The following is a 24,665-nucleotide window of genomic DNA, read 5'->3' as shown; positions in this document are numbered from 1 at the left end:
TGGGGTGTTGAGTCCATTTCGTTGAGCAAGGAGTAGCTCTTGTCTATTCCATATTTGGCTTAAGGAACTTTATCTGTGCTCATTTCAATCTCTGGTTTTATGCAGCACCCCAACTCACCTTTCCCCTTAAGCAAGCATAAGTTGGTTTTCTAAATTTGAGACCCTGTTCTGTTTTGGAATTCAGTTCCTGTGTAGCCAAGTTTACATTCCGTGTATTAGTGATATCTTATGATGTTTCTTTTTCTCTGTGACTTATTTCAGGTAGAATCATCGTACCTGAATCCACTCATTATGCTGCTACGGGCCTGATGACATAGATTTCATTGCTGAGTGATACTGCATTGTACGTAAGTACCACAAGTTCTTTATCCATTTTTCACTTTCTGTGATATTGAACTTGTATGGTAAACGAGGTTCTTGTAAACAGAGCAGTCCCAAACTTTGGGGTGGCTGTGTCTTTTTGATTTTAATTTCCCTAAGCTATAGGACCATAAGTGGAAGTGCCCTAGGCTCTGTTGCTTTGTTTTTTAGATATTTCAGGAAACACCATACACTTCTCCCGAGTGTCTGTTGGCAATTTACATCCCGCCCATAAGCATAACAAGGCTCCCAGTTCTCCATGGCCTGTCCTGACTTTCTGGATTTTACACTTTTTTCAGATGGCCCTTTTGACCGGGGGGAAGTGAGACTTCATTGTAGTGCAGATTTCCTTTGCAAGCTTGCTTGGTTGGCCAAAAAGGGCGTATGCGTTTTTTCCTGAATATATTCAGGAAAAAACGCATACGCCCTTTTTGGCCAAGTGCATCATTGTGGACGTTCTGCCTCTTTTCCTATGCTTTCAATGCAATTCCAGTCTACCTCCTGAAATCGGTTTCCTGCAATTCTGCCCCGCTTTCAAGTCCTCTTGGCAGCCTTACTTCAGTATATTTTTGGACGATAGCTGTCATTTATAACTCTGCAGGTTTGTGAATTACAGTGCCCCTGAGCGCCTTTCTTCAACTCGCTTTCTTTTGAGCTGGCCGCAACACTGCAGGATGGCTTCAGGCCCTAATCTGGTTCCGGCACGGCACGCTGAGCCTTTGGTTATTTCCTCTTCCTGGTGGGAAATGAGAGTTAAATTTGCCCGTCCAGACACCTCCAGCTAGTCTCTCATTGGTTATCCCTATTCCTGTTCATCTTCCGCAGAAATTGCAAACTGGGCCAAACAGGAGGTTAAAGGCGCTGACTCTCCAAGTGGGGAGAGTGTTAGTAAAGCGTCTGGAATGTTGCACCCGAGTACCAGGGGAGGAAAACTGAGACATATTTGAACACGTCTCCCGTTCACACGGTTGATCATACTCTGGGTTCCACATGCATGTTTTAGCTGAAGGAAGAATACCTTAAACCTGGAGAGTTGAGACCCGTGGAATGGGTACCATGCAATATGACTTCAAAGGGTCTTCATTTGCTCACCGAACCTCTCCAATCCTATCACTGCTGCGTTTATGCCCCTGTACACATGCTTGATTCTCTTTTGGAGACATAGCAATCCATAGGTTTTAAGATACTTACTAGTCAGGTACATTCTTAGGCGTTTAATATGGGGTGTTGAGTCCATTTCGTTGAGCAAGGAGTAGCTCTTGTCTATTCCATATTTGGCTTAAGGAACTTTATCTGTGCTCATTTCAATCTCTGGTTTTATGCAGCACCCCAACTCACCTTTCCCCTTAAGCAAGCATAAGTTGGTTTTCTAAATTTGAGACCCTGTTCTGTTCTGTAATTCAGTTCCTGTGTAGCCAAGTTTACATTCCGTGTATTACTGATATCTTATGATGTTTCTTTTTCTGTGTGACTTATTTCAGTTAGAATCATCATACCTGAATCCACTCATTGTGCTGCTAAGGGCCTGATGACATAGATTTCATTGCTGAGTGATATTGCTTTATAAGTAAATACCACAACTTCTTTATCCATTTTTCACTTTCTGTGATGTTGAACTTGTACTGTAAACGAGGTTCTTGTAAACAGAGCAGTCCCAAACTTTGGGGTGGCTGTGTCTTTTTGATTTTAATTTCCCTAAGCTATAGGACCATAAGTGGAAGTGCCCTAGGCTCTGTTGCTTTGTTTTTTAGATGTTTCAGGAAGCACCATACACTTCTCCCGAGTGTCTGTTGGCAATTTACATCCCTCCCATCAGCATAACAAGGCTCCCAGTTCTCCATGGCCTGTCCTGCCTTTCTGGATTTTACACTTTTTTCAGATGGCCCTTTGGACCGGGGGGAAGTGAGACTTCATTGTAGTGTAGATTTCCTTTGCAAGCTTGCTTGGTTGGCCAAAAAGGGCGTATGCGTTTTTTCCTGAATATATTCAGGAAAAAACGCATACGCCCTTTTTGGCCAAGTGCATCATTGTGGACGTTCTGCCTCTTTTCCTATGCTTTCAATGCAATTCCAGTCTACCTCCTGAAATCGGTTTCCTGCAATTCTGCCCTTCTTTCAAGTCCTCTTGGCAGCCTTACTTCAGTATATTTTTGGACGATAGCTGTCATTTATAACTCTGCAGGTTTGTGAATTACAGTGCTCCTGAGCTCCTTTCTTCAACTCGCTTTCTTGTGACCAGGCCGCAACACCACAGGATGGCTTCAGGCCCTAATCTGGTTCCGGCACGGCACGCTGAGCCTTTGGTTAATTCCTCTTCCTGGTGGGAAATGAGAGTTAAATTTGCCCGTCCAGACACCTCCAGCTAGTCTCTCATTGGTTCTCGCTATTCCTGTTCATCTTCCGCAGAAATTGCAAACTGGGCCAAACAGGAGGTTAAAGGGACTGACTCTCCAAGTCGGGAGAGTGTTAGTAAAGCATCTGGAATGTTGCACCCGAGTACCAGGGTACTTAAACTGAGACATATTTGAACACGTCTCCCGATCACACGGTTGATCATACTCTAGGTTCCACATGCATGTTTTAGCTGAAGGAAGAATACCTTAAACCTGGAGAGTTGAGACCCGTGGAATGGGTACCATGCAATATGACTTCAAAGGGTCTTCATTTGCTCACCGAACCTCTCCAATCCTATCACTGCTGCGTTTATGCCCCTGTACACATGCTTGATTCTCTTTTGGAGACATAGCAATCCATAGGTTTTAAGATACTTACTAGTCAGGTACATTCTTAGGCGTTTAATATGGGGTGTTGAGTCCATTTCGTTGAGCAAGGAGTAGCTCTTGTCTATTCCATATTTGGCTTAAGGAACTTTATCTGTGCTCATTTCAATCTCTGGTTTTATGCAGCACCCCAACTCACCTTTCCCCTTAAGCAAGCATAAGTTGGTTTTCTAAATTTGAGACCCTGTTCTGTTCTGTAATTCAGTTCCTGTGTAGCCAAGTTTACATTCCGTGTATTACTGATATCTTATGATGTTTCTTTTTCTGTGTGACTTATTTCAGTTAGAATCATCGTACCTGAATCCACTCATTGTGCTGCTAAGGGCCTGATGACATAGATTTCATTGCTGAGTGATATTGCTTTGTAAGTAAATACCACAACTTCTTTATCCATTTTTCACTTTCTGTGATGTTGAACTTGTACTGTAAACGAGGTTCTTGTAAACAGAGCAGTCCCAAACTTTGGGGTGGCTGTGTCTTTTTGATTTTAATTTCCCTAAGCTATAGGACCATAAGTGGAAGTGCCCTAGGCTCTGTTGCTTTGTTTTTTAGATGTTTCAGGAAGCACCATACACTTCTCCCGAGTGTCTGTTGGCAATTTACATCCCTCCCATCAGCATAACAAGGCTCCCAGTTCTCCATGGCCTGTCCTGCCTTTCTGGATTTTACACTTTTTTCAGATGGCCCTTTGGACCAGGGGGAAGTGAGACTTCATTGTAGTGCAGATTTCCTTTGCAAGCTTCCTTGGTTGGCCAAAAAGGGCGTATGCGTTTTTTCCTGAATATATTCAGGAAAAAACGCATACGCCCTTTTTGGCCAAGTGCATCATTGTGGACGTTCTGCCTCTTTTCCTATGCTTTCAATGCAATTCCAGTCTACCTCCTGAAATCGGTTTCCTGCAATTCTGCCCTGCTTTCAAGTCCTCTTGGCAGCCTTACTTCAGTATATTTTTGGACGATAGCTGTCATTTATAACTCTGCAGGTTTGTGAATTACAGTGCTCCTGAGCTCCTTTCTTCAACTCGCTTTCTTGTGACCAGGCCGCAACACCACAGGATGGCTTCAGGCCCTAATCTGGTTCCGGCACGGCACGCTGAGCCTTTTGTTAATTCCTCTTCCTGGTGGGAAATGAGAGTTAAATTTGCCAGTCCAGACACCTCCAGCTAGTCTCTCATTGGTTCTCGCTATTCCTGTTCATCTTCCGCAGAAATTGCAAACTGGGCCAAACAGGAGGTTAAAGGCGCTGACTCTCCAAGTGGGGAGAGTGTTAGTAAACCGTCTGGAATGTTGCACCCGAGTACCAGGGTACGAAAACTGAGACATATTTGAACACGTCTCCCGATCACATGGTTGATCATACTCTAGGTTCCACATGCATGTTTTAGCTGAAGGAAGAATACCTTAAACCTGGGTAGTTGAAACCCGTGGAATGGGTACCATGCAATATGACTTCAAAGGGTCTTCATTTGCTCACCGAACCTCTCCAATCCTATCACTGCTGCGTTTATGCCCCTGTACACATGCTTGATTCTCTTTTGGAGACATAGCAATCCATAGGTTTTAAGATACTTACTAGTCAGGTACATTCTTAGGCGTTTAATATGGGGTGTTGAGTCCATTTCGTTGAGCAAGGAGTAGCTCTTGTCTATTCCATATTTGGCTTAAGGAACTTTATCTGTGCTCATTTCAATCTCTGGTTTTATGCAGCACCCCAACTCACCTTTCCCCTTAAGCAAGCATAAGTTGGTTTTCTAAATTTGAGACCCTGTTCTGTTTTGGAATTCAGTTCCTGTGTAGCCAAGTTTACATTCCGTGTATTAGTGATATCTTATGATGTTTCTTTTTCTGTGTGACTTATTTCAGGTAGAATCATCGTACCTGAATCCACTCATTATGCTGCTACGGGCCTGATGACATAGATTTCATTGCTGAGTGATACTGCATTGTACGTAAGTACCACAAGTTCTTTATCCATTTTTCACTTTCTGTGATATTGAACTTGTACGGTAAACGAGGTTCCTGTAAACAGAGGTGTCCCAAACTTTGGGGTGGCTGTGTCTTTTTGATTTTAATTTCCCTAAGCTATAGGACCATAAGTGGAAGTGCCCTAGGCTCTGTTGCTTTGTTTTTTAGATATTTCAGGAAACACCATACACTTCTCCCTAGTGTCTGTTGGCAATTTACATCCCGCCCATCAGCATAACAAGGCTCCCAGTTCTCCATGGCCTGTCCTGCCTTTCTGGATTTTACACTTTTTTCAGATGGCCCTTTTGACCGGGGGGAAGTGAGACTTCATTGTAGTGCAGATTTCCTTTGCAAGCTTGCTTGGTTGGCCAAAAAGGGCGTATGCGTTTTTTCCTGAATATATTCAGGAAAAAACGCATACGCCCTTTTTGGCCAAGTGCATCATTGTGGACGTTCTGCCTCTTTTCCTATGCTTTCAATGCAATTCCAGTCTACCTCCTGAAATCGGTTTCCTGCAATTCTGCCCCGCTTTCAAGTCCTCTTGGCAGCCTTACTTCAGTATATTTTTGGATGATAGCTGTCATTTATAACTCTGCAGGTTTGTGAATTACAGTGCCCCTGAGCGCCTTTCTTCAACTCGCTTTCTTTTGAGCTGGCCGCAACACTGCAGGATGGCTTCAGGCCCTAATCTGGTTCCGGCACGGCACGCTGAGCCTTTGGTTATTTCCTCTTCCTGGTGGGAAATGAGAGTTAAATTTTCCCGTTCAGACACCTCCAGCTAGTCTCTCATTGGTTCTCCCTATTCCTGTTCATCTTCCGCGGAAATTGCAAACTGGGCCAAACAGGAGGTTAAAGGCGCTGACTCTCCAAGTGGGGAGAGTGTTAGTAAAGCATCTGGAATGTTGCACCCGAGTACCAGGGGAGGAAAACTGAGACATATTTGAACACGTCTCCCGTTCACACGGTTGATCATACTCTGGGTTCCACATGCATGTTTTAGCTGAAGGAAGAATACCTTAAACCTGGAGAGTTGAGACCCGTGGAATGGGTACCATGCAATATGACTTCAAAGGGTCTTCATTTGCTCACCGAACCTCTCCAATCCTATCACTGCTGCGTTTATGCCCCTGTACACATGCTTGATTCTCTTTTGGAGACATAGCAATCCATAGGTTTTAAGATACTTACTAGTCAGGTACATTCTTAGGCGTTTAATATGGGGTGTTGAGTCCATTTCGTTGAGCAAGGAGTAGCTCTTGTCTATTCCATATTTGGCTTAAGGAACTTTATCTGTGCTCATTTCAATCTCTGGTTTTATGCAGCACCCCAACTCACCTTTCCCCTTAAGCAAGCATAAGTTGGTTTTCTAAATTTGAGACCCTGTTCTGTTCTGTAATTCAGTTCCTGTGTAGCCAAGTTTACATTCCGTGTATTACTGATATCTTATGATGTTTCTTTTTCTGTGTGACTTATTTCAGTTAGAATCATCATACCTGAATCCACTCATTGTGCTGCTAAGGGCCTGATGACATAGATTTCATTGCTGAGTGATATTGCTTTATAAGTAAATACCACAACTTCTTTATCCATTTTTCACTTTCTGTGATGTTGAACTTGTACGGTAAACGAGGTTCTTGTAAACAGAGCAGTCCCAAACTTTGGGGTGGCTGTGTCTTTTTGATTTTAATTTCCCTAAGCTATAGGACCATAAGTGGAAGTGCCCTAGGCTCTGTTGCTTTGTTTTTTAGATGTTTCAGGAAGCACCATACACTTCTCCCGAGTGTCTGTTGGCAATTTACATCCCTCCCATCAGCATAACAAGGCTCCCAGTTCTCCATGGCCTGTCCTGCCTTTCTGGATTTTACACTTTTTTCAGATGGCCCTTTGGACCGGGGGGAAGTGAGACTTCATTGTAGTGTAGATTTCCTTTGCAAGCTTGCTTGGTTGGCCAAAAAGGGCGTATGCGTTTTTTCCTGAATATATTCAGGAAAAAACGCATATGCCCTTTTTGGCCAAGTGCATCATTGTGGACGTTCTGCCTCTTTTCCTATGCTTTCAATGCAATTCCAGTCTACCTCCTGAAATCGGTTTCCTGCAATTCTGCCCCGCTTTCAAGTCCTCTTGGCAGCCTTACTTCAGTATATTTTTGGACGATAGCTGTCATTTATAACTCTGCAGGTTTGTGAATTACATTGCCCCTGAGCTCCTTTCTTCAACTCGCTTTCTTGTGAGCTGGCCGCAACACCGCAGCATGGCTTCAGGCCCTAATCTGGTTCCGGCACGGCACGCTGAGCCTTTGGTTAATTCCTCTTCCTGGTGGGAAATGAGAGTTAAATTTGCCCGTCCAGACACCTCCAGCTAGTCTCTCATTGGTTCTCACTATTCCTGTTGATCTTCCGCAGAAATTGCAAACTGGGCCAAACAGGAGGTTAAAGGGACTGACTCTCCAAGTCGGGAGAGTGTTAGTAAAGCGTCTGGAATGTTGCACCCGAGTACCAGGGTACGAAAACTGAGACATATTTGAACACGTCTCCCGTTCACACGGTTGATCATACTCTGGGTTCCACATGCATGTTTTAGCTGAAGGAAGAATACCTTAAACCTGGAGAGTTGAGACCCTTGGAATGGGTACCATGCAATATGACTTCAAAGGGTCTTCATTTGCTCACCGAACCTCTCCAATCCTATCACTGCTGCGTTTATGCCCCTGTATGCATGCTTGATTCTCTTTTGGAGACATAGCAATCCATAGGTTTTAAGATACTTACTAGTCAGGTACATTCTTAGGCGTTTAATATGGGGTGTTGAGTCCATTTCGTTGAGCAAGGAGTAGCTCTTGTCTATTCCATATTTGGCTTAAGGAACTTTATCTGTGCTCATTTCAATCTCTGGTTTTATGCAGCACCCCAACTCACCTTTCCCCTTAAGCAAGCATAAGTTGGTTTTCTAAATTTGAGACCCTGTTCTGTTTTGGAATTCAGTTCCTGTGTAGCCAAGTTTACATTCCGTGTATTAGTGATATCTTATGATGTTTCTTTTTCTGTGTGACTTATTTCAGTTGGAATCATCGTACCTGAATCCACTCATTATGCTGCTACGGGCCTGATGACATAGATTTCATTGCTGAGTGATACTGCATTGTACGTAAGTACCACAAGTTCTTTATCCATTTTTCACTTTCTGTGATATTGAACTTGTACGGTAAACGAGGTTCTTGTAAACAGAGGCGTCCCAAACTTTGGGGTGCTGTGTCTATTTGATTTTAATTTCCCTAAGCTATAGGACCATAAGTGGAAGTGCCCTAGGCTCTGTTGCTTTGTGTTTTAGATGTTTCAGGAAACACCATACACTTCTCCCGAGTGTCTGTTGGCAATTTACATCCCTCCCATCAGCATAACAAGGCTCCCAGTTCTCCATGGCCTGTCCTGCCTTTCTGGATTTTACACTTTTTTCAGATGGCCCTTTTGACCGGGGGGAAGTGAGACTTCATTGTAGTGCAGATTTCCTTTGCAAGCTTGCTTGGTTGGCCAAAAAGTGCGTATGCGTTTTTTCCTGAATATATTCAGGAAAAAACGCATACGCCCTTTTTGGCCAGGTCCATCATTGTGGACGCTCTGCCTCTTTTCCTATGCTTTCAATGCAATTCCAGTCTACCTCCTGAAATCGGTTTCCTGCAATTCTGCCCCGCTTTCAAGTCCTCTTGGCAGCCTTACTTCAGTGTATTTTTGGACGATAGCTGTCATTTATAACTCTGCAGGTTTGTGAATTACATTGCCCCTGAGCTCCTTTCTTCAACTCGCTTTCTTGTGAGCTGGCCGCAACACCGCAGGATGGCTTCACGCCCTAATCTGTTTCCGGCACGGCACGCTGAGCCTTTGGTTAATTCCTCTTCCTGGTGGGAAATGAGAGTTAAATTTGCCCGTCCAGACACCTCCAGCTAGTCTCTCATTGGTTCTCACTATTCCTGTTGATCTTCCGCAGAAATTGCAAACTGGGCCAAACAGGAGGTTAAAGGGACTGACTCTCCAAGTCGGGAGAGTGTTAGTAAAGGGTCTGGAATGTTGCACCCGACTACCAGGGTACAAAAACCGAGACATATTTGAACACGTTTCCCAATCACATGGTTGATCATACTCTAGGTTCCACATGCATGTTTTAGCTGAAGGAAGAATACCTTAAACCTGGGTAGGTGAAACCCGTGGAATGAGTACCATGCAATATGACTTCAAAGGGGCTTCATTTGCTCACCGAACCTCTCCAATCCTATCATTGCTGCGTTTATGCCCCTGTACACATGCTTGATTCTCTTTCGGAGACATAGCAATCCATAGGTTTTAAGATACTTACAAGTCAGGTACATTCTTAGGCGTTTAATATGCGGTGTTGAGTACATTTCGTTGAGCAAGGAGTAGCTCTTGTCTATTCCATATTTAACTTAAGGAACTTTATCTGTGCTCATTTCAATCTCTGGTTTTATGCAGCACCCCAACTCACCTTTCCCCTTAAGCAAGCATAAGTTGGTTTTCTAAATTTGAGACCCTGTTCTGTTCTGTAATTCAGTTCCTGTGTAGCCAAGTTTACATTCCGTGTATTACTGATATCTTATGATGTTTCTTTTTCTGTGTGACTTATTTCAGTTAGAATCATCATACCTGAATCCACTCATTGTGCTGCTAAGGGCCTGATGACATAGATTTCATTGCTGAGTGATATTGCTTTGTAAGTAAATACCACAAGTTCTTTATCCATTTTTCACTTTCTGTGATACTGAACTTGTACTGTAAACGAGGTTCTTGTAAACAGAGCCGTACCATACTTTGGGGTGGCTGTGTGTTTTTGATTTTAATTTCCCTAAGCTATAGGACCATAAGTGGAAGTGCCCTAGGCTCTGTTGCTTTGTTTTTTAGATGTTTCAGGAAACACCATACACTTCTCCCGAGTGTCTGTTGGCAAATTACATCCCTCCCATCAGCATGACAAGGCTCCCAGTTCTCCATGGCCTGTCCTGCCTTTCTGGATTTTACACTTTTTTCAGATTGTACTTTTGACCGGGGGGAAGTGAGACTTCATTGTAGTGCAGATTTCCTTTGCAAGCTTGCTTGGTTGGCCAAAAAGGGCGTATGCGTTTTTTCCTGAATATATTCAGGAAAAAATGCATACGCCCTTTTTGGCCAGGTGCATCATTGTGGACGCTCTGCCTCTTTTCCTATGCTTTCAATGCAATTCCAGTCTACCTCCTGAAATCGGTTTCCTGCAATTCTGCCCCGCTTTCAAGTCCTCTTGGCAGCCTTACTTCAGTATATTTTTGGACGATAGCTGTCATTTATAACTCTGCAGGTTTGTGAATTACAGTGCCCCTGAGCTCCTTTCTTCAACTCGCTTTCTTGTGAGCTGGCCGCAACACTGCAGGATGGCTTCAGGCCCTAATCTTGTTCCGGCACGGCACGCTGAGCCTTTGGTTATTTCCTCTTCCTGGTGGGAAATGAGAGTTAAATTTGCCCGTCCAGATACCTCCAGCTAGTCTCTCATTGGTTCTCGCTATTCCTGTTCATCTTCCGCAGAAATTGCAAACTGGGCCAAACAGGAAGTAAAAGGTGCTAACTCTCCAAGTGGGGAGAGTGTTAGTAAAGCGTCTGGAATGTTGCACCCGAGTACCAGGGGAGGAAAACTGAGACATATTTGAACACGTCTCCCGTTCACACGGTTGATCATACTCTGGGTTCCACATGCATGTCTTAGCTGAAGGAAGAATACCTTAAACTTTGGTAGTTGAAACACGTGGAATGGGTACCATGCAATATGACTTCAAAGGGTCTTCATTTGCTCACCGAACCTCTCCAATCCTATCACTGCTGAGTTTATGCCCCTGTACACACGCTTGATTCTCTTTTGGAGACATAGCAATCCATAGGTTTTAAGATACTTACTAGTCAGGTACATTCTTAGGCGTTTAATATGGGGTGTTGAGTCCATTTCGTTGAGCAAGGAGTAGCTCTTGTCTATTCCATATTTGGCTTAAGGAACTTTATCTGTGCTCATTTCAATCTCTGGTTTTATGCAGCACCCCAACTCACCTTTCCCCTTAAGCAAGCATAAGTTGGTTTTCTAAATTTGAGACCCTGTTCTGTTTTGGAATTCAGTTCCTGTGTAGCCAAGTTTACATTCCGTGTATTAGTGATATCTTATGATGTTTCTTTTTCTGTGTGACTTATTTCAGTTGGAATCATCGTACCTGAATCCACTCATTATGCTGCTACGGGCCTGATGACATAGATTTCATTGCTGAGTGATACTGCATTGTACGTAAGTACCACAAGTTCTTTATCCATTTTTCACTTTCTGTGATATTGAACTTGTACGGTAAACGAGGTTCTTGTAAACAGAGGCGTCCCAAACTTTGGGGTGCTGTGTCTATTTGATTTTAATTTCCCTAAGCTATAGGACCATAAGTGGAAGTGCCCTAGGCTCTGTTGCTTTGTGTTTTAGATGTTTCAGGAAACACCAAACACTTCTCCCGAGTGTCTGTTGGCAATTTACATCCCGCCCATCAGCATAACAAGGCTCCCAGTTCTCCATGGCCTGTCCTGCCTTTCTGGATTTTACACTTTTTTCAGATGGCCCTTTTGACCGGGGGGAAGTGAGACTTCATTGTAGTGCAGATTTCCTTTGCAAGCTTGCTTGGTTGGCCAAAAAGGGCGTATGCGTTTTTTCCTGAATATATTCAGGAAAAAACGCATACGCCCTTTTTGGCCAAGTGCATCATTGTGGACGTTCTGCCTCTTTTCCTATGCTTTCAATGCAATTCCAGTCTACCTCCTGAAATCGGTTTCCTGCAATTCTGCCCCGCTTTCAAGTCCTCTTGGCAGCCTTACTTCAGTGTATTTTTGGACGATAGCTGTCATTTATAACTCTGCAGGTTTGTGAATTACTTTGCCCCTGAGCTCCTTTCTTCAACTCGCTTTCTTGTGAGCTGGCCGCAACACCGCAGCATGGCTTCAGGCCCTAATCTGGTTCCGGCACGGCACGCTGAGCCTTTGGTTAATTCCTCTTCCTGGTGGGAAATGAGAGTTAAATTTGCCCGTCCAGACACCTCCAGCTAATCTCTCATTGGTTCTCGCTATTCCTGTTCATCTTCCGCAGAAATTGCAAACTGGGCCAAACAGGAGGTTAAAGGCACAGACTCTCCAAGTCGGGAGAGTGTTAGTAAAGCGTCTGGAATGTTGCACCCGAGTACCAGGGTACGAAAACTGAGACATATTTGAACACGTCTCCCGATCACATGGTTGATCATACCCTAGGTTCCACATGCATGTTTTAGCTGAAGGAAGAATACCTTAAACCTGGGTAGTTGAAACACGTGGAATGGGTACCATGCAATATGACTTCAAAGGGTATTCATTTGCTCACCGAACCTCTCCAATCCTATCACTGCTGCGTTTATGCCCCTGTACACATGCTTGATTCTCTTTCGGAGACATAGCAATCCATAGGTTTTAAGATACTTACTAGTCAGGTACATTCTTAGGCGTTTAATATGCGGTGTTGAGTCCATTTCGTTGAGCAAGGAGTAGCTCTTGTCTATTCCATATTTGGCTTAAGGAACTTTATCTGTGCTCATTTCAATCTCTGGTTTTATGCAGCACCCCAACTCACCTTTCCCCTTAAGCAAGCATAAGTTGGTTTTCTAAATTTGAGACCCTGTTCTGTTCTGTAATTCAGTTCCTGTGTAGCCAAGTTTACATTCCGTGTATTATTGATATCTTATGATGTTTCTTTTTCTGTGTGACTTATTTCAGTTAGAATCATCGTACCTGAATCCACTCATTGTGCTGCTAAGAGCCTGATGACATAGATTTCATTACTGAGTGATATGGCTTTGTAAGTAAATACCACAACTTCTTTATCCATTTTTCACTTTCTGTGATACTGAACTTGGACGGTAAACGAGGTTCTTGTAAACAGAGGCGTCCCAAACTTTGGGGTGGCTGTGTCTTTTTGATTTTAATTTCCCTAAGCTATAGGACCATAAGTGGAAGTGCCCTAGGCTCTGTTGCTGTGTTTGTTAGATGTTTCAGGAAACACCAAACACTTCTCCCGAGTGTCTGTTGGCAATTTACATCCCGCCCATCAGCATAACAAGGCTCCCAGTTCTCCTTGGCCTGTGCTGCCTTTCTGGAATTTACACTTTTTTCAGATGGCCCTTTTGACCGGGGGGACTGAGACTTTATTGTAGTGCAGATTTCCTTTGCAAGTTTGCTTGGTTGGCCAAAAAGGGCGTATGCGTTTTTTCCTGAATATATTCAGGGAAAAACGCATACGCCCTTTTTGGCCAAGTGCATCATTGTGGACGTTCTGCCTCTTTTCCTATGCTTTCAATGCAATTCCAGTCTACCTCCTGAAATCGGTTTCCTGCAATTCTGCCCCGCTTTCAAGTCCTCTTGGCAGCCTTACTTCAGTATATTTTTGGACGATAGCTGTCATTTATAACTCTGCAGGTTTGTGAATTACATTGCCCCTGAGCTCCTTTCTTCAACTCGCTTTCTTGTGAGCTGGCCGCAACACCGCAGGATGGCTTCAGGCCCTAATCTGGTTCCGGCACGGCACGCTGAACCTTTGGTTAATTCCTCTTCCTGGTGGGAAATGAGAGTTAAATTTACCCGTCCAGACACCTCCAGCTAGTCTCTCATTGGTTCTCCCTATTCCTGTTCATCTTCCGCAGAAATTGCAAACTGGGCCAAACAGGAGGATAAAGGCACTGACTCTCCAAGTCGGGAGAGTGTTAGTAAAGCGTCTGGAATGTTGCACCCGAGTACCAGGGTACGAAAACTGAGACATATTTGAACACGTCTCCCGATCACATGGTTGATCATACTCTAGGTTCCACATGCATGTTTTAGCTGAAGGAAGAATACCTTAAACCTGGGTAGTTGAAACCCGTGGAATGGGTACCATGCAATATGACTTCAAAGGGTCTTCATTTGCTCACCGAACCTCTCCAATCCTATCACTGCTGCGTTTATGCCCCTGTACACATGCTTGATTCTCTTTCGGAGACATAGCTATCCATAGGTTTTAAGATGCTTACTAGTCAGGTACATTCTTAGGCGTTTAATATGGGGTGTTGAGTCCATTTCGTTGAGCAAGGAGTAGCTCTTGTCTATTCCATATTTGGCTTAAGGAACTTTATCTGTGCTCATTTCAATCTCTGGTTTTATGCAGCACCCCAACTCACCTTTCCCCTTAAGCAATCATAAGTTTGTTTTCTAAATTTGAGACCCTGTTCTGTTCTGTAATTCAGTTCCTGTGTAGCCAAGTTTACATTCCGTGTATTACTGATATCTTATGATGTTTCTTTTTCTGTGTGACTTATTTCAGTTAGAATCATCATACCTGAATCCACTCATTGTGCTGCTAAGGGCCTGATGACATAGATTTCATTGCTGAGTGATATTGCTTTGTAAGTAAATACCACAACTTCTTTATCCATTTTTCACTTTCTGCAATGTTGAACTTGTACTGTAAACGAGGTTCTTGTAAACACAGCCGTTCCAACCTTTGGGGTGGCTGTGTCTTTTTGATTTTAATTTCCCTAAGCTATAGGACCATAAGTGGAAGTGCCCTAGGCTCTGTTGCTTTGTTTTTTAGATGTTTCAGAAAACACCATACACTTCTCCCGAGTGTCTGTTGGCAATTTACATCCCGCCCATCAGCATAACAAGGCTTCCAGTTCTCCATGGCCTGTCCTGCCTTTCTGGATTTTACATTTTTTTCAGATGGCCCTTTTGACCGGGGGGAAGTGAGACTTCATTGTAGTGCAGATTTCCTTTGCAAGCTTGCTTGGTTGGCCAAAAAGGGCGTATGCGTTTTTTCCTGAATATATTCAGGAAAAAACGCATACGCCCTTTTTGGCCAAGTGCCTCATTGTGGACGTTCTGCCTCTTTTCCTATGCTTTCAATGCAATTCCAGTCTACCTCCTGAAATCGGTTTCCTGCAATTCTGTCCCGCTTTCAAGTCCTCTTGGCAGCCTTACTTCAGTATATTTTTGGACGATAGCTGTCATTTATAACTCTGCAGGTTTGTGCATTACAGTGCCCCTGAGCTACTTTCTTCAACTCGCTTTCTTGTGACCTGGCCGCAACACCGCAGGATGGCTTCAGGCCCTAATCTGGTTCCGGCTCGGCACGCTGAGCCTTTGGTTAATTCCTCTTCCTGGTGGGAAATGAGAGTTAAATTTGCCCGTCCAGACACCTCCAGCTAGTCTCTCATTGGTTCTCCCTATTCCTGTTCATCTTCCGCAGAAATTGCAAACTGGTCCAAACAGGAGGTTAAAGGCGCTGACTCTCCAAGTCGGGAGAGTGTTAGTAAAGCGTCTGGAATGTTGCACCCGAGTACCAGGGTACGAAAACTGAGACATATTTGAACACGTCTCCCGATCACATGGTTGATCATACTCTAGGTTCCACATGCATGTTTTAGCTGAAGGAAGAATACCTTAAACCTGGGTAGTTGAAACCCGTGGAATGGGTACCATAAAATATGATTTCAAAGGGTCTTCATTTGCTCACCGAACCTCTCCAATCCTATCACTGCTGCGTTTATGCCCCTGTACACACGCTTGATTCTCTTTTGGAGACTTAGCAATCCATAGGTTTTAAGATACTTACTAGTCAGGTACATTCTTAGGCGTTTAATATGGGGTGTTGAGTCCATTTCGTTGAGCAAGGAGTAGCTCTTGTCTATTCCATATTTGGCTTAAGGAACTTTATCTGTGCTCATTTCAATCTCTGGTTTTATGCAGCACCCCAACTCACCTTTCCCCTTAAGCAAGCATAAGTTGGTTTTCTAAATTTGAGACCCTGTTCTGTTTTGGAATTCAGTTCCTGTGTAGCCAAGATTACATTCCGTGTATTAGTGATATCTTATGATGTTTCTTTTTCTGTGTGACTTATTTCAGTTAGAATCATCATACCTGAATCCACTCATTATGCTGCTACGGGCCTGATGACATAGATTTCATTGCTGAGTGATACTGCATTGTACGTAAGTACCACAAGTTCTTTATCCATTTTTCACTTTCTGTGATGTTGAACTTGTACGGTAAACGAGGTTCTTGTAAACAGAGGCGTCCCAAACTTTGGGGTGGCTGTGTCTTTTTGATTTTAATTTCCCTAAGCTATAGGACCATAAGTGGAAGTGCCCTAGGCTCTGTTGCTTTGTTTTTTAGATGTTTCAGAAAACACCATACACTTCTCCCGAGTGTCTGTTGGCAATTTACATCCCGCCCATCAGCATAACAAGGCTCCCAGTTCTCCATGGCCTGTCCTGCCTTTCTGGATTTTACACTTTTTTCAGATGGCCCTTTTGACCGGGGGGAAGTGAGACTTCATTGTAGTGCAGATTTCCTTTGCAAGCTTGCTTGGTTGGCCAAAAAGGGCGTATGCGTTTTTTCCTGAATATATTCAGGAAAAAACGCATACGCCCTTTTTGGCCAAGTGCATCATTGTGGACGTTCTGCCTCTTTTCCTATGCTTTCAATGCAATTCCAGTCTACCTCCTGAAATCGGTTTCCTGCAATTCTGCCCCGCTTTCAAGTCCTCTTGGCAGCCTTACTTCAGTATATTTTTGGACGATAGCTGTCATTTATAACTCTGCAGGTTTGTGCATTACAGTGCCCCTGAGCTACTTTCTTCAACTCGCTTTCTTGTGACCTGCCCGCAACACCGCAGTATGGCTTCAGGCCCTAATCTCGTTCCGGCACGGCACGCTGAGCCTTTGGTTAATTCCTCTTCCTGGTGGGAAATGACAGTTAAATTTGCCCCTCCAGACACCTCCAGCTAATCTCTCATTGGTTCTCGCTATTCCTGTTCATCTTCCGCAGAAATTGCAAACTGGGCCAAACAGGAGGTTAAAGGGACTGACTCTCCAAGTCGGGAGAGTGTTAGTAAAGCGTCTGGAATGTTGCACCCGAGTACCAGGGTACGAAAACTGAGACATATTTGAACACGTCTCCCGATCACATGGTTGATCATACTCTAGGTTCCACATGCATGTTTTAGCTGAAGGAAGAATACCTTAAACCTGGGTAGTTGAAACCCGTGGAATGGGTACCATGCAATATGACTTCAAAGGGTCTTCATTTGCTCACCGAACCTCTCCAATCCTATCACTGCTGCGTTTATGCCCCTGTACACACGCTTGATTCTCTTTTGGAGACATAGCAATCCCTAGGTTTTAAGATACTTACTAGTCAGGTACATTCTTAGGCGTTTAATATGGGGTGTTGAGTCCATTTCGTTGAGCAAGGAGTAGCTCTTGTCTATTCCATATTTGGCTTAAGGAACTTTATCTGTGCTCATTTCAATCTCTAGTTTTATGCAGCACCCCAACTCACCTTTCCCCTTAAGCAAGCATAAGTTGGTTTTCTAAATTTGAGACCCTGTTCTGTTCTGTAATTCAGTTCCTGTGTAGCCAAGTTTACATTCCATGTATTACTGATATCTTATGATGTTTCTTTTTCTGTGTGACTTATTTCAGTTAGAATCATCATACCTGAATCCACTCCTTGTGCTGCTAAGGGCCTGATGACGTAGATTTCATTGCTGAGTGATATTGCTTTGTAAGTAAATACCACAGCTTCTTTATCCATTTTTCGCTTTCTGCGATGTTGAACTTGTACTGTAAACGATGTTCTTGTAAACAGAGCCATCCCAAACTTTGGGGTGGCTGTGTCTTTTTGATTTTAATTTCCCTAAGCTATAGGACCATAAGTGGAAGTGCCCTAGGCTCTGTTGCTTTGTTTTTTAGATGTTTCAGGAAACACCATACACTTCTCCCGAGTGTCTGTTGGCAATTTACATCCCGCCCATCAGCATAACAAGGCTCCCAGTTCTCCATGGCCTGTCCTGCCTTTCTGCATTTTACACTTTTTTCAGATGGCCCTTTTGACCGGAAGGAAGTGAGACTTCATTGTAGTGCAGATTTCCTTTGCAAGCTTGCTTGGTTGGCCAAAAAGGGCGTATGCGTTTTTTCCTGAATATATTCAGGAAAAAACGCATACGCCCTTTTTGGCCAAGTGCATCATTGTGGACGTTCTGCCTCTTTTCCTATGCTTTCAATGCAATTCCAGTCTACCTCCTGAAATCGGTTTCCTGCAATTCTGCCCCGCTTTCAAGTCCTCTTGGCAGCCTTACTTCAGTATATTTTTGGACGATAGCTGTCATTTATAACTCTGCAGGTTTGTGAATTACAGTGCCCCTTAGCTACTTTCTTCAACTCGCTTTCTTGTGACCTGGACGCAACACCGCAGGATGGCTTCAGTCCCTAATCTGGTTCCGGCACGGCAAGCTGAGCCTTTGGTTATTTCCTCTTCCTGGTGGGAAATGAGAGTTAAATTTGCCCGTCCAGACACCTCCAGCTAGTCTCTCATTGGTTCTCCCTATTCCTGTTCATCTTCCGCAGAAATTGCAAACTGGGCCAAACAGGAGGTTAAAGGCACTGACTCTCCAAGTGGGGAGAGTGTTAGTAAAGCGTCTGGAATGTTGCACCCGAGTACCAGGGTACGAAAACTGAGACATATTTGAACACGTCTCCCTTTCACACAGTTGATCATACTCTGGGTTCTACATGCATGATTTAGCTCAAGGAAGAATACCTTAAATCTGGAGAGTTGAGACCCGTGGAATGGGTACCATGCAATATGACTTCAAAGGGTCTTCATTTGCTCACCGAACCTCTCCAATCCTATCACTGCTGCGTTTATGCCCCTGTACATACGATTGATTCTCTTTTGGAGACATAGCAATCCATAGGTTTTAAGATACTTACTAGTCAGGTACATTCTTAGGCGTTTAATATGGGGTGTTGAGTCCATTTCATTGAGCAAGGAGCAGCTCTTGTCTATTACATATTTGGCTTAAGGAACTTTATCTGTGCTCATTTCAATCTCTGGTTTTATGCAGCACCCCGACTCACCTTTCCTCTTAAGCAAGCATAAGTTGGTTTTCTAAATTTGAGACCCTGTTCTGTTTTGGAATTCAGTTCCTGTGTAGCCAAGTTTACATTCCGTGTATTAGTGATATCTTATGATGTTTCTTTTTCTGTGTGACTTATTTCAGTTAGAATCATCGAACCAGAATCCACTTATTATTCTGCTACGGGCCTGATGACATAGATTTCATTGCTGAGTGATACTGCATTGTACGTAAGTACCACAAGTTCTTTATCCATTTTTCACTTTCTGTGATACTGAACTTGTACGGTAAACGAGGTTCTTGTAAACAGAGGCGTCCCAAACTTTGGGGTGGCTGTGTCTTTTTGATTTTAATTTCCCTAAGCTATAGGACCATAAGTGGAAGTGCCCTAGGCTCTGTTGCTGTGTTTTTTAGATGTTTCAGGAAACACCATACACTTCTCCCGAGTTTCTGTTGGCAATTTACATCCCGCCCATCAGCATAACAAGGCTCCCAGTTCTCCATGACCTTTCCTGCCTTTCTGGATTTTACACTTTTTTCAGATGGCCCTTTTGACCGGGGGGAAGTGAGACTTCATTGTAGTGCAGATTTCCTTTGCAAGTTTGCTTGGTTGGCCAACAAGTGCTTATGCGTTTTTTCCTGAATATATTCAAGAAAAAATGCATACGCCCTTTTTGGCCAAGTGCATCATTGTGGACGCTCTGCCTCTTTTCCTATGCTTTCAATGCAATTCCAGTCTACCTCCTGAAATCGGTTTCCTGCAATTCTGTCCCGCTTTCAAGTCCTCTTGGCAGCCTTACTTCAGTATATTTTTGGACGATAGCTGTCATTTATAACTCTGCAGGTTTGTGCATTACAGTGCCCCTGAGCTACTTTCTTCAACTCGCTTTCTTGTGACCTGGCCGCAACACCGCAGGATGGCTTCAGGACCTAATCTGGTTCCGGCTCGGCACACTGAGACTTTGGTTAATTCCTCTTCCTGGTGGGAAATGAGAGTTAAATTTGCCCGTCCAGACACCTCCAGCTAGTCTCTCATTGGTTCTCCCTATTCCTGTTCATCTTCCGCAGAAATTGCAAACTGGTCCAAACAGGAGGTTAAAGGCGCTGACTCTCCAAGTGGGGAGAGTGTTAGTAAAGCGTCTGGAATGTTGCACCCGAGTACCAGGGTACGAAAACTGAGACATATTTGAACACGTCTCCCGATCACATGGTTGATCATACTCTAGGTTCCACATGCATGTTTTAGCTGAAGGAAGAATACCTTAAACCTGGGTAGTTGAAACCCGTGGAATGGGTACCATAAAATATGATTTCAAAGGGTCTTCATTTGCTCACCGAACCTCTCCAATCCTATCACTGCTGCGTTTATGCCCCTGTACACACGCTTGATTCTCTTTTGGAGACTTAGCAATCCATAGGTTTTAAGATACTTACTAGTCAGGTACATTCTTAGGCGTTTAATATGGGGTGTTGAGTCCATTTCGTTGAGCAAGGAGTAGCTCTTGTCTATTCCATATTTGGCTTAAGGAACTTTATCTGTGCTCATTTCAATCTCTGGTTTTATGCAGCACCCCAACTCACCTTTCCCCTTAAGCAAGCATAAGTTGGTTTTCTAAATTTGAGACCCTGTTCTGTTTTGGAATTCAGTTCCTGTGTAGCCAAGATTACATTCCGTGTATTAGTGATATCTTATGATGTTTCTTTTTCTGTGTGACTTATTTCAGTTAGAATCATCATACCTGAATCCACTCATTATGCTGCTACGGGCCTGATGACATAGATTTCATTGCTGAGTGATACTGCATTGTACATAAGTACCACAAGTTCTTTATCCATTTTTCACTTTCTGTGATGTTGAACTTGTACGGTAAACGAGGTTCTTGTAAACAGAGGCGTCCCAAACTTTGGGGTGGCTGTGTCTTTTTGATTTTAATTTCCCTAAGCTATAGGACCATAAGTGGAAGTGCCCTAGGCTCTGTTGCTTTGTTTTTTAGATGTTTCAGGAAACACCATACACTTCTCCCGAGTGTCTGTTGGCAATTTACATCCCGCCCATCAGCATAACAAGGCTCCCAGTTCTCCATGGCCTGTCCTGCCTTTCTGGATTTTACACTTTTTTCAGATGGCCCTTTTGACCGGGGGGAAGTGAGACTTCATTGTAGTGCAGATTTCCTTTGCAAGCTTGCTTGGTTGGCCAAAAAGGGCGTATGCGTTTTTTCCTGAATATATTCAGGAAAAAACGCATACGCCCTTTTTGGCCAAGTGCATCATTGTGGACGTTCTGCCTCTTTTCCTATGCTTTCAATGCAATTCCAGTCTACCTCCTGAAATCGGTTTCCTGCAATTCTGCCCCGCTTTCAAGTCCTCTTGGCAGCCTTACTTCAGTATATTTTTGGACGATAGCTGTCATTTATAACTCTGCAGGTTTGTGAATTACATTGCCCCTGAGCTCCTTTCTTCAACTCGCTTTCTTGTGAGCTGGCCGCAACACCGCAGGATGGCTTCACGCCCTAATCTGTTTCCGGCACGGCACGCTGAGCCTTTGGTTAATTCCTCTTCCTGGTGGGAAATGAGAGTTAAATTTGCCCGTCCAGACACCTCCAGCTAGTCTCTCATTGGTTCTCACTATTCCTGTTGATCTTCCGCAGAAATTGCAAACTGGGCCAAACAGGAGGTTAAAGGGACTGACTCTCCAAGTCGGGAGAGTGTTAGTAAAGGGTCTGGAATGTTGCACCCGACTACCAGGGTACAAAAACCGAGACATATTTGAACACGTTTCCCAATCACATGGTTGATCATACTCTAGGTTCCACATGCATGTTTTAGCTGAAGGAAGAATACCTTAAACCTGGGTAGGTGAAACCCGTGGAATGAGTACCATGCAATATGACTTCAAAGGGGCTTCATTTGCTCACCGAACCTCTCCAATCCTATCATTGCTGCGTTTATGCCCCTGTACACATGCTTGATTCTCTTTCGGAGACATAGCAATCCATAGGTTTTAAGATACTTACAAGTCAGGTACATTCTTAGGCGTTTAATATGCGGTGTTGAGTACATTTCGTTGAGCAAGGAGTAGCTCTTGTCTATTCCATATTTAACTTAAGGAACTTTATCTGTGCTCATTTCAATCTCTGGTTTTATGCAGCACCCCAACTCACCTTTCCCCTTAAGCAAGCATAAGTTGGTTTTCTAAATTTGAGACCCTGTTCTGTTCTGTAATTCAGTTCCTGTGTAGCCAAGTTTACATTCCGTGTATTACTGATATCTTATGATATTTCTTTTTCTGTGTGACTTATTTCAGTTAGAATCATCATACCTGAATCCACTCATTGTGCTGCTAAGGGCCTGATGACATAGATTTCATTGCTGAGTGATATTGCTTTGTAAGTAAATACCACAAGTTCTTTATCCATTTTTCACTTTCTGTGATACTGAACTTGTACTGTAAACGAGGTTCTTGTAAACAGAGCCGTACCATACTTTGGGGTGGCTGTGTGTTTTTGATTTTAATTTCCCTAAGCTATAGGACCATAAGTGGAAGTGCCCTAGGCTCTGTTGCTTTGTTTTTTAGATGTTTCAGGAAACACCATACACTTCTCCCGAGTGTCTGTTGGCAAATTACATCCCTCCCATCAGCATGACAAGGCTCCCAGTTCTCCATGGCCTGTCCTGCCTTTCTGGATTTTACACTTTTTTCAGATTGTACTTTTGACCGGGGGGAAGTGAGACTTCATTGTAGTGCAGATTTCCTTTGCAAGCTTGCTTGGTTGGCCAAAAAGGGCGTATGCGTTTTTTCCTGAATATATTCAGGAAAAAATGCATACGCCCTTTTTGGCCAGGTGCATCATTGTGGACGCTCTGCCTCTTTTCCTATGCTTTCAATGCAATTCCAGTCTACCTCCTGAAATCGGTTTCCTGCAATTCTGCCCCGCTTTCAAGTCCTCTTGGCAGCCTTACTTCAGTATATTTTTGGACGATAGCTGTCATTTATAACTCTGCAGGTTTGTGAATTACAGTGCCCCTGAGCTCCTTTCTTCAACTCGCTTTCTTGTGAGCTGGCCGCAACACTGCAGGATGGCTTCAGGCCCTAATCTTGTTCCGGCACGGCACGCTGAGCCTTTGGTTATTTCCTCTTCCTGGTGGGAAATGAGAGTTAAATTTGCCCGTCCAGATACCTCCAGCTAGTCTCTCATTGGTTCTCGCTATTCCTGTTCATCTTCCGCAGAAATTGCAAACTGGGCCAAACAGGAAGTAAAAGGTGCTAACTCTCCAAGTGGGGAGAGTGTTAGTAAAGCGTCTGGAATGTTGCACCCGAGTACCAGGGGAGGAAAACTGAGACATATTTGAACACGTCTCCCGTTCACACGGTTGATCATACTCTGGGTTCCACATGCATGTCTTAGCTGAAGGAAGAATACCTTAAACTTTGGTAGTTGAAACACGTGGAATGGGTACCATGCAATATGACTTCAAAGGGTCTTCATTTGCTCACCGAACCTCTCCAATCCTATCACTGCTGAGTTTATGCCCCTGTACACACGCTTGATTCTCTTTTGGAGACATAGCAATCCATAGGTTTTAAGATACTTACTAGTCAGGTACATTCTTAGGCGTTTAATATGGGGTGTTGAGTCCATTTCGTTGAGCAAGGAGTAGCTCTTGTCTATTCCATATTTGGCTTAAGGAACTTTATCTGTGCTCATTTCAATCTCTGGTTTTATGCAGCACCCCAACTCACCTTTCCCCTTAAGCAAGCATAAGTTGGTTTTCTAAATTTGAGACCCTGTTCTGTTTTGGAATTCAGTTCCTGTGTAGCCAAGTTTACATTCCGTGTATTAGTGATATCTTATGATGTTTCTTTTTCTGTGTGACTTATTTCAGTTGGAATCATCGTACCTGAATCCACTCATTATGCTGCTACGGGCCTGATGACATAGATTTCATTGCTGAGTGATACTGCATTGTACGTAAGTACCACAAGTTCTTTATCCATTTTTCACTTTCTGTGATATTGAACTTGTACGGTAAACGAGGTTCTTGTAAACAGAGGCGTCCCAAACTTTGGGGTGCTGTGTCTATTTGATTTTAATTTCCCTAAGCTATAGGACCATAAGTGGAAGTGCCCTAGGCTCTGTTGCTTTGTGTTTTAGATGTTTCAGGAAACACCATACACTTCTCCCGAGTGTCTGTTGGCAATTTACATCCCTCCCATCAGCATAACAAGGCTCCCAGTTCTCCATGGCCTGTCCTGCCTTTCTGGATTTTACACTTTTTTCAGATGGCCCTTTTGACCGGGGGGAAGTGAGACTTCATTGTAGTGCAGATTTCCTTTGCAAGCTTGCTTGGTTGGCCAAAAAGTGCGTATGCGTTTTTTCCTGAATATATTCAGGAAAAAACGCATACGCCCTTTTTGGCCAGGTCCATCATTGTGGACGCTCTGCCTCTTTTCCTATGCTTTCAATGCAATTCCAGTCTACCTCCTGAAATCGGTTTCCTGCAATTCTGCCCCGCTTTCAAGTCCTCTTGGCAGCCTTACTTCAGTGTATTTTTGGACGATAGCTGTCATTTATAACTCTGCAGGTTTGTGA

The sequence above is a fragment of the Pseudorca crassidens genome, unplaced genomic scaffold, assembly GCF_039906515.1.
Source record: "Pseudorca crassidens isolate mPseCra1 unplaced genomic scaffold, mPseCra1.hap1 Scaffold_67, whole genome shotgun sequence".
NCBI classification, from domain to species: domain Eukaryota; kingdom Metazoa; phylum Chordata; class Mammalia; order Artiodactyla; family Delphinidae; genus Pseudorca; species Pseudorca crassidens.
This window is presented reverse-complemented; position numbering follows the sequence as displayed.